At 44.6% G+C, this 14,391-nt stretch overlaps 1 protein-coding gene across 3 annotated transcripts in view; it reads left to right on the top strand.

The window, feature by feature from the left end:
* Rasgef1b (RasGEF domain family member 1B) overlaps window positions 1-14,391 on the top strand; it is a 170,470-nt gene that overhangs the window by 127,219 nt on the left and 28,860 nt on the right. For 2 of the 3 annotated variants that reach the window (XM_050149980.1, XM_050149978.1), the window contains exon 1: window positions 10,228-10,376. The exons of the other annotated variant lie outside the window; for it this stretch is intronic. The gene's annotated coding sequence lies outside the window, so the exon portion shown is untranslated. Of the gene's footprint in view, window positions 1-10,227; window positions 10,377-14,391 lie in introns of those variants that run through there. 3 annotated transcript variants of the gene reach the window in all.

Here is a 14,391-nt window from a genome sequence, read left to right as displayed (position 1 = left end):
CTTTTCATACTTAAAAACGAAGTGGGATGGCCCTCCCCTGACAAAATCCACCGCTAACACCTTCTCATCCTTCAGGTCTGAAAGCCAAGCAGCCTTCATTCCCAGCCTCCTCCAAGTGGGTCCCCATGAGAAGCACATCTCTGTCTCAGGCATGGGCATCTCTTTAAGGACTGATTATTTAGAAAAGACCCACTGCCTTCTGGGGTGGTCATTTCATGATGGTAGTCACCTTCTCTGCTTTCTCCTCAATGGTTTTGGTTAATGCTTTCTCCAGGGCCTGGCCTGCAGAAAACTTTTAGAAATGTCTGGAATTTAGGTGATCAACCACCCCCTGTTGAACCCATTCCTGAAGATTTTTTTTTTCTAAAGATTTGCTTTAAAACATTTGGGATTAGTGCTGGGGAGTTGGCTCAGGAGGTAATGGCACCTGCCTCGAGTCTGGCAAACCTAGGTTGATCCCTAGAGCTCAGAAGGTGGGAGGAAAGAACCAAGTCCTACAAATGATGTCACATGAGAACCAAGTCACACGGGTTCCTCCACCCCATACACAAAATAAAGAAAAAGTGGTTTTGTTTTATTTTTCTAAGATATGAAATTCAGTATTAAACCTGGCTGGTCCCAGGCCAAGCAGGACAGTTGGTTGCCTGAGTGGCATGCAAATGTGTTGAATGAAGGGTTAATGCCACAAAACGCTGTCTGTCACAGAAATTGAACCTTAAGTCTGTGTTAACCAGACTAAAGCAGGGATGTTACCATGCCTTGGTAGGTACACTATGTTCTAGTCACTGACTGTCACGTGGATCTGAGCTGTCACATTAACATTCAGAAAAATGCCTCACCTCTGTCGAGCATTCCACAAGGCAAGTTAACTGACTAGAGTGTCAATAATGTGGAGGGTAGCAATAGTGCAGATCCATAGCCAAGTTACCTTGGGTTATCCTAGCTCCTACGTGGCTGCTTGTTGCCAGTCTCCGTGTTTGACCAACATCTTGCAACTGTTAGGTAAATGGTTTTGGATTAGCTTCCAGCAACCCAAAGCTAAGAGTCTCATCAGATAGCACTAAGGTCTATGGTTCCATGTCTATGCCCCAGTGTCTTAAAAAGATGTTTTGATTTATGATTTACTTTGTTCTGATACTATAAAAACTCTACCGAACTGTTAGCACATTGAAACAGGATGTTTATATTTACTTAAATTTATATTCCTGGATTATTGTTGCTTATATTTGGCTCAAAAGAAATTATCAATGAAACCCTCTGAGGCGAGAGCTATGGTTTTGTTTTTGCTTTTTGCTGTTTTGCGTTGCCAGGGCCTGAAGGAAAAGGAAAAACGTATTCCTAGGATCATATGAAGAGTATGGTGAACATCAGTGCCACGATGCTGAAATGGGCTCTGAACAGAGCGGTGCCCTTTCTCTCTGCCACTCCTGGGCCTTGTCAAGCCACTAGGTTATTGCAGATCCCATATTCTTAGTCTGACAATTGTGGGTTAGATGCAGTTTTTGAGTGGGGATGTGTGCAGCTCAGTTGGCAGAGGGCTTACCTAGCACGTTTAAAACCTTGGGCTGAATAAACTGGGCATGGTGGCACACACCTGCAGTCCTGGCACTAGGGAGGTGGAGGCAGGGGGATCAGATGTTTATCGTCAGGCTCTGTAGTGAACTCACAGTCAGCCGGGGTGACATGAAACCTGTCTCAAAATAAAATGCAAGCAAAGAAAACAAAGAAAAGCGTAGTCTTCACAGGAAGCTGCCATCTTTCACTTCACGTAGAACGCTGAGAATCTGAAACAATAGCTCTCTGAGCCGGTTGCTTGTGTTTTGCTCAAATCTGGCCAAAGTCCTTTTGAAATACTGCCAAAGGCTCTCCAGGTGAGACAGCGCTGTCTTTTCATTTGCTCACCGGTTCTCCTGGTTTGTACTGCTTCCCGCCAGAGCTCTCCAGAACAAGTCTTGCTACCCTCTCTGCGAATGCCCCCTGCCATGTTATTTTATCCCCCAGAGCATTTCTGCTTAGCAGGCCAGACACTTCCCCTTCCTTGAGACATGGGTGACCGCGCCTCAATTTGGGATGAAAATGGTTTCATCATTTTTGTGGCTTTCAGATCGTGTGAGTGTGTGTGTGTGAGAGAGAAGGGGGAGTGAGGTGCCAAGGTACACAACCTCAGGTGTAGGTCCTTACCTTGTTTGACACAGGGTTTCTTGTTTGCTCCTGAGTACACTAGGTCAGCTGGCCTGACACCCACTGGCCGTCTCTCCTTTGGAGCAGTTGAGTTACAGATGTGAGTTCCCATGTCAGGCAATACACAGGTTCTGGGGATTCAAACTCAGGTCCTTGTGCTTATGAGACAAGCACTTTATCTGCCTACCCATCTTTGTAGCCTGGCTTCCACAGAAGGGGTGGTGAGTGGGAGACAGAAAGATAGAGAGGCTGGGGGGGGGCAGAGAGAAACACACACACACGCACGCACACACGCATGCACACACGCACGCACACACGCACGCATGCATGCACATAGAGGGCTAGAACTGTCCTGTAACGTTCATGGAGCTTTTTGGGCCCCTTGACTGTTAGGTTTTTCCCTCAAGTTTGTCGCTCTGTGATAGTTTTTACAGGCTGGCTTTGACAGTTGTTTTGTCTCATCAAAAGAACGAGCAAAATTCATGTTCATTTTTATTTTGTTGTGTACTCTGAATCAGAAGGTTATGACTAAGTTTAAAGTGAGAGGGGCTAGGGCTAGCCAAACATCTACTTAGAGATGTTTTTAAAACACTATGTCCTAGTTCAACTATTTTGGAGGAAAATGGCACTTATTAGTATTTGGGACATCAAGAAAGTTTGGGCTTATGACTTGTAACAGCTGGTGTTTGACTTTTCAACTGGGGTATTTAGGAAAGGAATTTGTTGTGAGTTTCTAATAAAACAACAAACAGAACATAAGGCAAATATTTTCCTTTTCTGTGGGGCTTTTGTCTAGACTGGGACATTTTGTTTTGTCCTCCGCCATGCATTTCTTGCTGTGAGAGAGAGGTGTTGAGTTCGTACCTCTGTAGAGAAGGCCTGGGCTTCCTCAGATTTGGTTACTTTAATGCTTAGGTGATCTGTTAAATCCCTGAGCCATGGTCCGGCTCAGACAACCTGCCTTTCTATTCTTCTAACTCTTTTCTGCCACAGCCATGTCCTTCCAGTCCATCTCCCACCCCAACACCTCTTCTTCACTTTGCAACAAATCTCAAGTAGAGGCACCGTGCAAGCCGTAGGGAGACAGAGCCCCAGCCAGCCTCCATCTTCCCTCTCCTTCTTGACCACTCTTTCAGAGACAGCTGATTAGAGACAATTGCGTGGGTAATTGTAGATTCTAAAATTATCACCAGTTAATTCCAGGCCTTGGAAACATTAATCATATGCTAATGGTGTTATGTGGGAGATTTGACTTTCAAGCAGATTTCAGTCAAGAAGCCAAGCTCATCCATGGGCTAGCCATGTGTCACCATGCCCATCACAGAGTGGGCCCTACACAGTCACATCAAAACACTAGAGGCGGCTAATGTGATAAACAAGTGGGGGCCATCATATTCTTTAATAAACTTACGTCACATAAATTATCATTTTACACAGTGGCACCGGATCCATAAGTAGAGAAAGTTAAGAGACATTTTTTTTAGCTTCATGAGTATATATTGTGTTTAAGTAAATATAGAATTTTAAGTTTATATAGTATAGCTAAATGGAAAAAATTTAATTTTGATTATAAATTCTTCCATTTTTAAGGACTTCACAAAATAAAAATGTAAAGTATCTATTTACTTGCACTCAAATGATCATTATCAGCACACTGTCAAATCTGCTAACGTCTTTCTGAAAAGAATTGAATTCTACAGATTAAGTTAGAGCCTCATTGGCCCACCATGCCCAGACTCAACTGGTCCCAGAGACAGATTTTCTCAGCCATTTGGAGAAAAACTTGACTGCTAGGATCACTTTGTGTGTGTGTGTGTGTGTGTGTGTGTGTGTGTGTGTGTGTCTGAGTGAATGTTTGTGAGTGTGTGTGAAATACATTTAACACTGTGCTTTTCCATGCATAACAACATCTAGATATATTGTGTTAGAATACTGGTTCTACTGATGTGATAATGTTCATCTACAAATCAAAATGAATTTTTGGGTATTGTCACTGATTTAACTTTACAGAATCAGCCAGAAGTCATTACTTTAGACAAATTGCCTTCTTTAGTGGTTCTCAACCTTGCTACTGCTGCGACCCTTTAGTAAGGTTCCTCACATTGTGGAGGCCCCAACCATAAAATAATTTTCATTGTTATTTCATAACTGTAATTTTGCTACTGTTATGAATCATAATGTAAATATTTGATATGTGACCCCTGATAAAAGGTTGTTTGACCCCCAAGTTAAGGGCCACTGGTCTAATTGATTTAAAAGATGACATAATCTGATTGGCTGCCTGACTCTATGTGAGAGATGAATCTCAGGTATGAGTTTTCATAATAACAACAGCAGATGCTAGTTGAGGAAGCCCTTTGACCACCATAATTTTGTGAGGTCTGACTAATAGAGTGACCAGAAAACAATTACTTTAGGGATAAAGATATTAAAGTGTTGATTCTTTCATTGCCTTAAACATTATGTAAGATCATAATTGACCAAAATTAGTAACATTTAGAGAATTTCACTATGTCAGCAGAATCTAGAGAATTCTACGTTGTCATGTCAACAAGAGTCCTTAGTGTTGACATCTGTTCTCGGTGTTTCATAACAAATTTTGCTTGTATAATGTAAAGGTAGCCCTACAGAATTGCCCCTGCAGGGATAATAATTAGCAAGTCAAATCAGGTACTGTTTGAAGTCCTGACTTATTTCCGGGGCTTGGACAAGTGTAACTTTGCTATTATCTTGTTAGCCTTGGAAATATCATTTATTCTCTCTGGGACTCAACTTCTTCATCTCATAAACGCTTTGATTGGTGGCATGAGGATTGGAAAGATTAGAGGAGTTGATAATTAATATTCCTTCCAGCTCTAAAATGGTCTTATTCTATTATTCATTTTTCTCCCTTCTTCCTTCTTCCTCAGTGTTCTAGGACATAGAGTGATAATTAGTTAGAACTGAAGGGACCTTCTAGAAAAATAAGAAAGCTTAATATAAAAGGTGGTAAGTATCTCAAATATAAAACTCTCTTGTCATGCTTGGCCAAGTAGAGCATTTGATGCAGTCCAGGACACATGAGGCCCTGTCTCAAAATAAAACAACAGAAAGCTATCTTATTCTTAATTCATTTTAAAACCAACTCATTCAGAAGAAAACAGACAGAGATCTTGGCAACACAGAAAGCACAAATAAAGAAACACACCTGCTTTTCACCATAACGATTTATATGGTGAAGAATAGCCATACAAATTCAAGCACAGTTACACTCCTGTTCAAAGTGGTGATATGCTGTAATCAAATGACCCGTATCTATTAGGTGTTTCTTTGTCAGTGCTGAAAAGTATGCTGTGGTCCATTACATTATCAACAGAGATGCATTGCTCTCGTGATCAGGTCATGTTATATTAGCTATTCGTTGTCAGTAGTTAGTCTAAGGAGAGACATTGTCTGTGTCACACATAACTTCTTTCCAACAGTATATTTGAACTGGTAGGTAAGTAAAATAACAACGCTCATCAAAGCAAAAGCAGTAGCATTGCCTTTTGGCGGCTATTGTCTTCAGTAATTTTTAGAATTTTCACACGTCCTTAAAGGAACTGAAAAACTATCATATGTACGGTGGAATTTCCCGTGCAGTTGTTACGTTTTTGGAGGAAGTTTTGGGTCTGTGAGCTAAAGAGGGGCAGTGATCGCAGCCCGAGCGAGGGTATGTTCCAGAAGTTGTCTTCTGTAGTCAAGTCCTCCCACTTAGGCATGAAGTCTCAGCAGGCTGGATAGAGTCTTCTCACTCATCTCCTCCCTAAAACAATTAATAGACGGGAAAGAGTTTTGTAAACTGACTCATGTTGATAATGTTTGAAATATTCATTCCAAGGTTATTTGTCTCATCACAGAAATTCCCCCAAAGCAGCAAGACTTAACCTTACAGACATCAAAGAATTGACGGCACTGGGCAAGGAGTCAGGATCATAAATAAATACATTTTCAGACCTGTTCTTCCCTGTTCTTCTTACCGTGGTCTAAGGATGTGAATGTTTGGAGCCCATTCTCACCTTTGTAGTTCCAAGGAATTCCAACATGGCCATCTTCTAAGCTAGATTGGTCACCAACAGGCTTTCCTTAGGTCAAAGCGGGAAGAGGGCACGAAACCAAAGCACGCCAAGCAGCCTTCTTCCCCTTCTACTGTAGGTCCTCAGACCATCAGGAAAGGGAAGTGATGGAAGCAACACGAAAAAAAAAATCAAAAAAGGAAATAAGGGATTTTTTTCTAAAGCCTGGAGCCAAGTGCTCTCGTTGTCCTAAGGCCTTGGCACAGTAGCTCATCTTCCCATTGCAACCGAATGAGATTTTGAGTTCAAAGGCGGAAGCCCCAGGAGGTGGGCCTTGTGCTCTCCACTGTCTTGGCCACACAACTACAGGGTTTCCTCCTCTATGGGGTCTGGAGGGGTGGGTGTTACCTCGTCTTCTTTTCTTTAAAATCTCTTAGTTGTGAAATAGAAAGGACTTTCCTTTCTTTAACAGGGAGTGGTTCGTCTGTTAAGTACTTTAGGTATCAGAGGGTTTTTCCCCTTCTTACTTTTTACCTGTTGAAGAAAAACCATCACTTTTGCCTGTCACCGAGAAGCCACTTTGAATACACGACAGGTTAACAAGCTGCAGAGTGATAGCCAGAGATGAATAGATGCACGTATCGGCACTTTCTGTGCTCGCTCTTCCTGGCCTTGCTGTACAAAATTCTCCTCATCTTTCGTCATCACATAAGGCAGGCATTGTAAACCGTCCTTCCCAAGAGTGGGTTTACCCTGCTTGGTTAGAAAGCTAGAAGAGCAGGCAGTGTCCAGGCTAACCGGAGACTAGCAATGTGGCCTGCGCCTTTGTTTCTATCCATTTACAAACTGGAGCTTGGGGTTCACACCTTCAAGGGCCTGGATCCGCATTCCAGAGTGACCAAGAGAACAAATTAGTGAGGGTAGAATAGACACATTCTGAGGATTTACATGATGGTTTCATAAAGCTCTTAAAGATCCCTAACAACTCATAGTATCAGAAGATGCTGTACAAGCCACCAGGGGGAAAGCATTGTTCACAATGCTACCCGGTCGTAAAGTCTGTGAGCCACAGTGCAGATAGCCCCAGCTCTGCAATGGTGGCACTTAAGATAGGAGCATAACCAGCAGCTGTTTAATTGGACTTCTCAATAGGACGGAGCTTATGCCTGGTGCTATAAACCTAGCCATGAACCCATGTCTGCAGGGGTCATAGACTTTAGAGGAGATTCCACTACAATCATTTTGCTAAATTAATATTGCTTCCAACTGTATGCTAAATACTTATCCTTACACCATGGATAAGGACAAGTTCTCACCCCCTCATCAGAAAAACTTCTTTTTTTTTTTTATAGTAGATGAATGTTACTCAACTAATCAAAATGGGGGAGGAAGTGATCATGAGGTTCCCAGCCTCAACTGGAGTGTGTGCAACACAATCCTTACATCTAAGGTCAGCAGGTGTGAGGCCGGGTGGCCATGGAGCACACCTTTAATCCCAGCACTTGGGAGGCAGAGGCAGGGAGATCTCTGTGAGTTCAAGGCCAGCATGATCTACAAGAGCTAGTTTTAGGACAGGCTGAAAGCTACAAAGAAACCTTGTCTCAAAAAACAAATAAACAAAAAAAAACCAAAACAAAACAAAAAACCACCCCCCTCCAAAAAAACCCATTTGCTATGAAACCTGACACTTGAGATCCATTCCTGCAATCCAGAATGGAAAAACTTCCAAAAGTTGTCCTCAGGCCTCCACAGCCATGCTGCGGCATACACACACTGACACACACACACACACACTGGCTCTCTCTCTCTCACACTGGCTCACATACACATACACACACACACCCTCTAGTAATAAGCAAAATGAAATGAATTGTTTAAAAAGGCAGAAGGTGAGCAGAAATGCAGGAAACAGAATGAAGAGGATTGCGCAATGACAATTCAGCCTACGTTCTCACGGGATTCCTGCAGCAATAACATCATTGTTCCCAAAAGGTGGGTTGAACACTATACTGAATACAGTATAATGTAAGTTGGGATTTTTCTTTGGAAATGAAAGTGGCAAAAAGAAAGGAAGTTGGACTTGTACTGTTCATGACGATACTTGCACTTCTTTTGTGTACCTGAAGTTCAGGAGGCTTAGGAAAAGAAACCTTCCCTACATAGCTACGCAGTCTCCGTGGCGTGGAAATGTAACACGGGCCGCCATCCTTTAGTGCTATGATGAGGTTCTGCTCTGCAGGGCTTTCTTTCAATCAGCTTGACTACTATTGTTGAGTTTATTAATATTTGCATTTTTGTTATATTAATCAGGTGTGTGTGTGTGTGTGTGTGTGTGTGTGTGTGGTGTGAAGTTGAAGGATTCAGTTCACTCTATTCACCACGTGACTTCTGGGGATCAAATTCAGGTGGCCAGGTTTGGTAGCAAACACCTTTACCTGCTGGGTCATTTCACCGGCCCTCCAACATCTTTCAGGAGGACACAGATTGATCCCATGGAGTCGAAAGATCCGGAGGAAACTGTGAGGTATCGAAAATGTAAGACACAGTTGAAACAAAATTACATACTGTGTTTTGAGCCATCCATCCATCCATCCATCCATCCATCCATCCATCCATCCATCCATCCATTTATTAAGCCAGTACACACTTATCAAGGGCTTATGTGTTGGTCAGTTTGCTTACTGTAGAAACAGGGCAGGTAAACGCAGCTCTGCTCCCATGGAGCTCCCATTTTATCAGGTGAGGGGAGAGACTCAGTAATGAGAGTGTGGTTTGCCCTGTGTCCTATGGTCTATTTGTTAGCAAACACAGGATGGAAAGCTCAGCCGTGACTGAGGGCCTGCAGTCCTGCTCATTTGTCCTAATCCATTCCTCTTCACAGCGCAGAGATGCCAGAGGTAAACAAAAGACTCAGAGTTTTGAGAATAAACTGTGGGTCCAGGGAGACCCGTCTATAGAAGGAGAGCATAGGCTAGAGGGATAGGCGAGGGAACCTGCTAATGCTTCTCCAGCCAGAGGACAGACAATGAACATTAGGTCAAGGTGGCACCTTCCACTCCGGGAAGGAGACAGGCAGGGACCTTAGAGCAGGGGCTCTAATAATGCCAATTACAGCCCCACTGGATGGTCCATCAGTATTTATACGTTAACGGAAGCTCTCAAATCCTTCTTTTCTAACCCAGGGTCACAGCGCTGCCAAGTCTCCAGATCTTATACAATTTTCCTCCCACGGATCTCTTTCCCTCACTTCTTCGCTTACCTTTCTATCGCGCCTACAAGGGAAGTTTTGAGTCCCCCTCCCCCCCTTTATTTCTAAAATAGTTATCAGGTATCTGATGGTAGCTTTAAGTATGTGGTTACAATGATAAAACAACCTTCACTGAGGACTAGCCTCATGTATTAGAGGAGGAAAGTTCTCACACCTGTAATTTCAGTGACGGGCAGTTTACTTAGGGTTTGCCCTCCAGTAGCCAGTAAGCTTCAGAGGTCTGGGACCAGCAGGTCGCAGCCACCAGTGCGCCCCCAGCGTTTTGCACCATATCTAGCACCCAGCAAGTACTCGGTGGTTCCTTCCGGATCTGCTCCGAAAGTTACACGGACAGTAACCTACAGTTCATAATTATGATAATAGATACTGTACAACGAGTCGAGCCGGTATTTACAGGTAGAGCACACAGGCAAATGAATACACACTCGGGGACACATGACTGCACAAACAGCCGCGGGCAGCGGCACGAAGGAGGAAGTGCACGACGGAGTGGGGCCAGCCCTGGCTGCTGAGACCCGCTGCGCCAGCAACCCAGCCTCCGAGGGCGGCGTGGGCGGCTACGGCCGCAGCGTCACGGGAGTCCCAACCCGCGGGGGCCCGGCAAGTCCCAGAGCGCCCGCTGCAGGGCGGCGTGGGCGGAGAGCGGCGCCACGATTGGCCAGCGAGGATGGGCGTGGCCAGAGGCGGGGGCGGGGCCGGCGGCGGCAGGAGGCGGGCACTCAGGAGCAAGGGGGTGTGCGCGACTGCGGCTGGAGTTTCAGTATAAACAAGGACCCCGACTGGATCGGCGGGTTTTTCCTTTCTTCTGCGTTCGGTCCTTCCTGGTCCTGAGCTCGCCTTTGGGGGCGCCGCGGTACAGCAGCCAGGAGGCGGAGGCCCGGGGCCGTGTGCGGGTAGGTGCTCCGCGGGCCCCCACGGCGGGATGGAGGGAGCGGGCTGCACGGAGACCCGGGGCTGCGTGGATGCTGCTCCCGGACCCAGCTAGCTGCCCAGTGCACCCGGCGTGGCTCGAGGTCCCCGGTTAGCGAGCGCCGGCGGAGCCAGGGACCTAGGAGTTCCCGCGCCCGCTGCTTTCGTGCCGGAGGCTGCCGCGGTCCCAACAGGTGCGGAGCTGAGCGCCGGGGACCTGGGGATCCGTGGACACAGTGCTGCGCCTCGCCCCAGTGCCCAGCCAGGCCTTCTGTTTAGAGATCTTGTTAGATCTTGAGGGTTTGTCTGAGTTGGAGTCGCATTCATCCTTTTTTGCTTCCCTTCTAAGCTTCCTGTGCACACCTAGGTTGTTTCCATATACTTTGGGCTAGTTTCCTGGGGTGTTTGTGTGTGTACCGACTGTTGTTTATTTTTGTTGCTGATTCCTTATAATCTAAGGTCTGACTCGTAGAAACAGACAGGGAAACAGAAGTCTTGTGTTTCCCTGACTCTTATGCAAACTTGAACAAGTAGCCTGGTTTTTTGTTTGTTTTGTTTTGTTTTGCGTTTGCCTTTGGACTAGGTGAGTTGCCTTCGGACACTAGCCTGGGATATACTAACGTGGTTTAGGGTACCTGGAAGCTTCGTGGGCTGACAGCGTGAGGGAGGCGCCTCTTTATTGGAGAGCCCTGAGAGCAACTTCTGGACTCTACTAGAGAAAAGGGCAAATGGGAAAACAGAGGTGTGCGCGCCTCTGTGTGTGTGTGAGAAAGATTTGACTATTGCTTGCCACCATTCAAATTGATGCAGTTCAGGCAAAGCCACGCACCGTGGCTAAGCCCTCTGATAGATAGTGCGGGGAGATGGGGGTGGACCGGTGTGGTAAAACAGCGCCAGAAGAGCATCTAGGCTGCAGTTTTCTCTTCTGAATGTAAATGTACCTCTTTGCAGATGAATTTGCGGGGTCTGGTGCATATGAATAAATATGCACGCATACTTGTGTATGTATGTTTGGGTGAACGCGTCTCCAAGGAGTCCTTCGTCAGCAGCGCCATGTGACAATGGTCAGGAACTGCTGGTGTGCGTAGATCTATATTTAGCTCTGATGGTGTCTCACAGGGAGGACGGGAGGATAAAGCGGGAAGAGGCTAGGGATCAGGGTACCGAGCTCCTGGCTGTTGTCTGGCCCAGTCAGACTCAGGTGGGTAAATAATTATTCTTTCGTCTTGAGCACAGTAGCTGGAACGTGGCCTGTGATGACCGTGCCTTAATCTGCGCATAGTTGTGACCAGGGTGGTCAAGCCTATGCAAAGAGGATTAAAAACCAAGATAGTGTGTAGCCGATTTGAGGATGCAGGAGGAGATTACTGGTAATGTGGCTTTCAAAGCACAAGGAGAACTGATTTTTTTAAGGATTTTTTTTGACTGTTGAGGATATATAGAAGAAAAATGACAACCCCAGTTAAATACTATTATTCATTAATGACATTTTTATTTGGGGCAGGGAGCAATGTTTGAGTCACTGAGGACCCAGGGCACTTTTGACAGAAGTCAGCGGTCACAAGCAGTGCTGGCTGCTTTATCCCTTCCAAGTAGACTTGCTGACAGGCATGAGATACCATCAACCTCTGGTGAGCAAGTCACTTCCCTGTGTCAGTCAATCCTTTGTTTTCCTAGAGGTGCCAGTCCTTCTGGATACCAAGAATACTGGCCTTGGACTTGGGGCCTGTTCGGTTCTTAGAATTTATTTCAGCTTTTCCCCGTAGCATGAGCTACACTCGACATTGTGTCTGTGTACCACATGCTGTGTCCTGCCTGGTGGAAAAGAGAATCGACAGAATGTATCTGCATTGTCTTTTTCCTAACCTTAGCATCTAATCTATTTTAAGTATATGTAACTAAATATTGCTAAGTATTCATTGTTTATCAATATATTCCTTATGCCATTATTAACATCTTGTTCTTATAGTCTAACATTGAACTCGCTGTTTAATGGAGTACAGTAGGCCAAATTGAACCGGTTAAATACCACTCATCTAAAGGAAAGAGAATAGGTAAGAAAACAGGGAGGAAGATGTGGGCTAGGAGGACCTACACAGACTAGGTGGGGTCCCCAGTCTAGTACAGAGTGCCATGGGACTAGCCTGTTCAGTCTCCAAAGGCTACTTACTTAGAAGACCTGAACTTGCAATATTGGGATGACCTCTAAGGAGAATACTTGGAAAGGAGATAGGGAAAAAAGGGCTCTAGGCCTTGCCTGGGAGAAGAGTTAGGAAGCCCAGGCAAGGGTTGAAGAGAATCTTAATTCTAATGGCACAAATAATGAGAAAGTAAATGAGAAGATTTTAAAGAGGTTTTGTGGATTCTTAAAATTGGCTAATAGTACCGTTGAGGATTTGAGGGGTTTAGTAATAGAATTTAAGTATTGTCTATCTCCACCCCTTTTATTATTCCAGAACCATGTAACATGCAGTATTATATTGTTGGCCATCTTTTTATTAATTCATTAGTTAAGCCTACAAAAATTAGAACTGGGCAGGCAGTGCTCCTTCTAAAATGACAGTTGTAGCTTTGCAGAGCTCTGCCCTGGAAATGAGAAGTTGGGGTTTGGGCAGATGGGAAGCCCCAAAAGACCCACACCTTCTCTAGGTAGCTGTGGTATCTGTGGGGTGGGCGTTGGAAGGATATGGTCTCTGGTGCCTCTGTGTTTCTGTTGCAGCTGGTTTATTTCATTTCTGTGCCCTTCATCCATCCGTATGAGAGAGGCCATGCCAGGGTGGGATAGCCTGTTAGCCGTGCAGGTGTTTCCTGAGCACATGGGACACTTAAGGGGCAAGTAACACTTGCTTTTCAGTGGATTTTCATAGAAATTTAGTATTTTCTTGAATTGCCTCTTTTGCTTTTTTTATTCTTCATTTTAGGAATACTTAAGATTACTAATTATCAGTAAAGTGGGGCCATAAAATTTTTCTTGGATTATTAACTCATCATTCTTGTCTACTAGTTGTCAATTTCTCTTTTACCAATCAGTTTTCATAGGTTTATGTATTATATTTTTCTCTTAAGGTAAATATACACCCAGGAATTATCCAGTTGCTTTAAAATGTGTTACAGAACCCCGATGTGAAAGTTTGACACAAACAATTTAGTCCTGTGGAAAGGAAAACGTGTTATAATCATTAACCTTTTTCAATTTATCTAAAAGAAAAAACATTGAAGGGGAAAAATCCATAGTTTTTCAAGAACTTAGAGTCCTAAAAAAAAAAAAATCCCAGTTACCATGTTACATAATTAAATACAAAGAAAAATAATCTTGGCTTTTTACAAATGCCTCTACCAAATATCAAGCTATTTCCCTTTTGAAACAAACTGGACACAGAAAAGTAAAATATCTTAATAAAAGTTATCCCCTGTGATATTTCATGATTTAGTTTCAGATTTGTCATATATCTTATAATCCCAGCATGTCTGTGTTGTTTAGTATGGCAGCTTCTAGTTGCATATAGATCTTTACATATAAATATGCTTAAGTTGAACAAAATTGCATACTTCTTGATTGTCTGTCTCCCCCCCCCCCCCCCCCCCGTTTCTTTCCGTCTTGTGCTGGGGCTGAAACCCAGGGCCTTGTGCATGCTGTGGAGGCGCTGGGCCACCAAGTCACTCCCTAGCCCACTCTCTGCGGGTGTGAAGTGCCCTTCAGTCGCTGTGGCCAGTGGTGGCTATCAGAGAGCCAAGAGGAGGCGAGTCTCCTAGGAGTCCAGCCCTTCTGGTAGTAATGATTTGGAGATGAGTTTTACCCATCTAGGACTATGAAATAACTGATTCCCATCACAGACGGGCGCCTGAGACATCAGAAAATCGATCTGTTGGGCACTGCCGGCTAGGACAGCATGGGCCGTGCCTTTTCCCCGAGTTTAATACGTGTTAGGATCTTCACATTTCCCCCAGTACTGTAGCCGCCCTTCTCTTGTTTTCCTAAACCAGCCCCAGCTGTTAGTG

The sequence above is a fragment of the Alexandromys fortis genome, unplaced genomic scaffold, assembly GCF_014885135.2.
Source record: "Alexandromys fortis isolate MF-2015 unplaced genomic scaffold, M_Fortis_MF-2015_v1.1 scaffold_0, whole genome shotgun sequence".
Taxonomy (NCBI): domain Eukaryota; kingdom Metazoa; phylum Chordata; class Mammalia; order Rodentia; family Cricetidae; genus Alexandromys; species Alexandromys fortis.
Note: the sequence above shows the minus strand (reverse complement) of the source record. Positions and strands in the feature narration are given on the sequence as shown.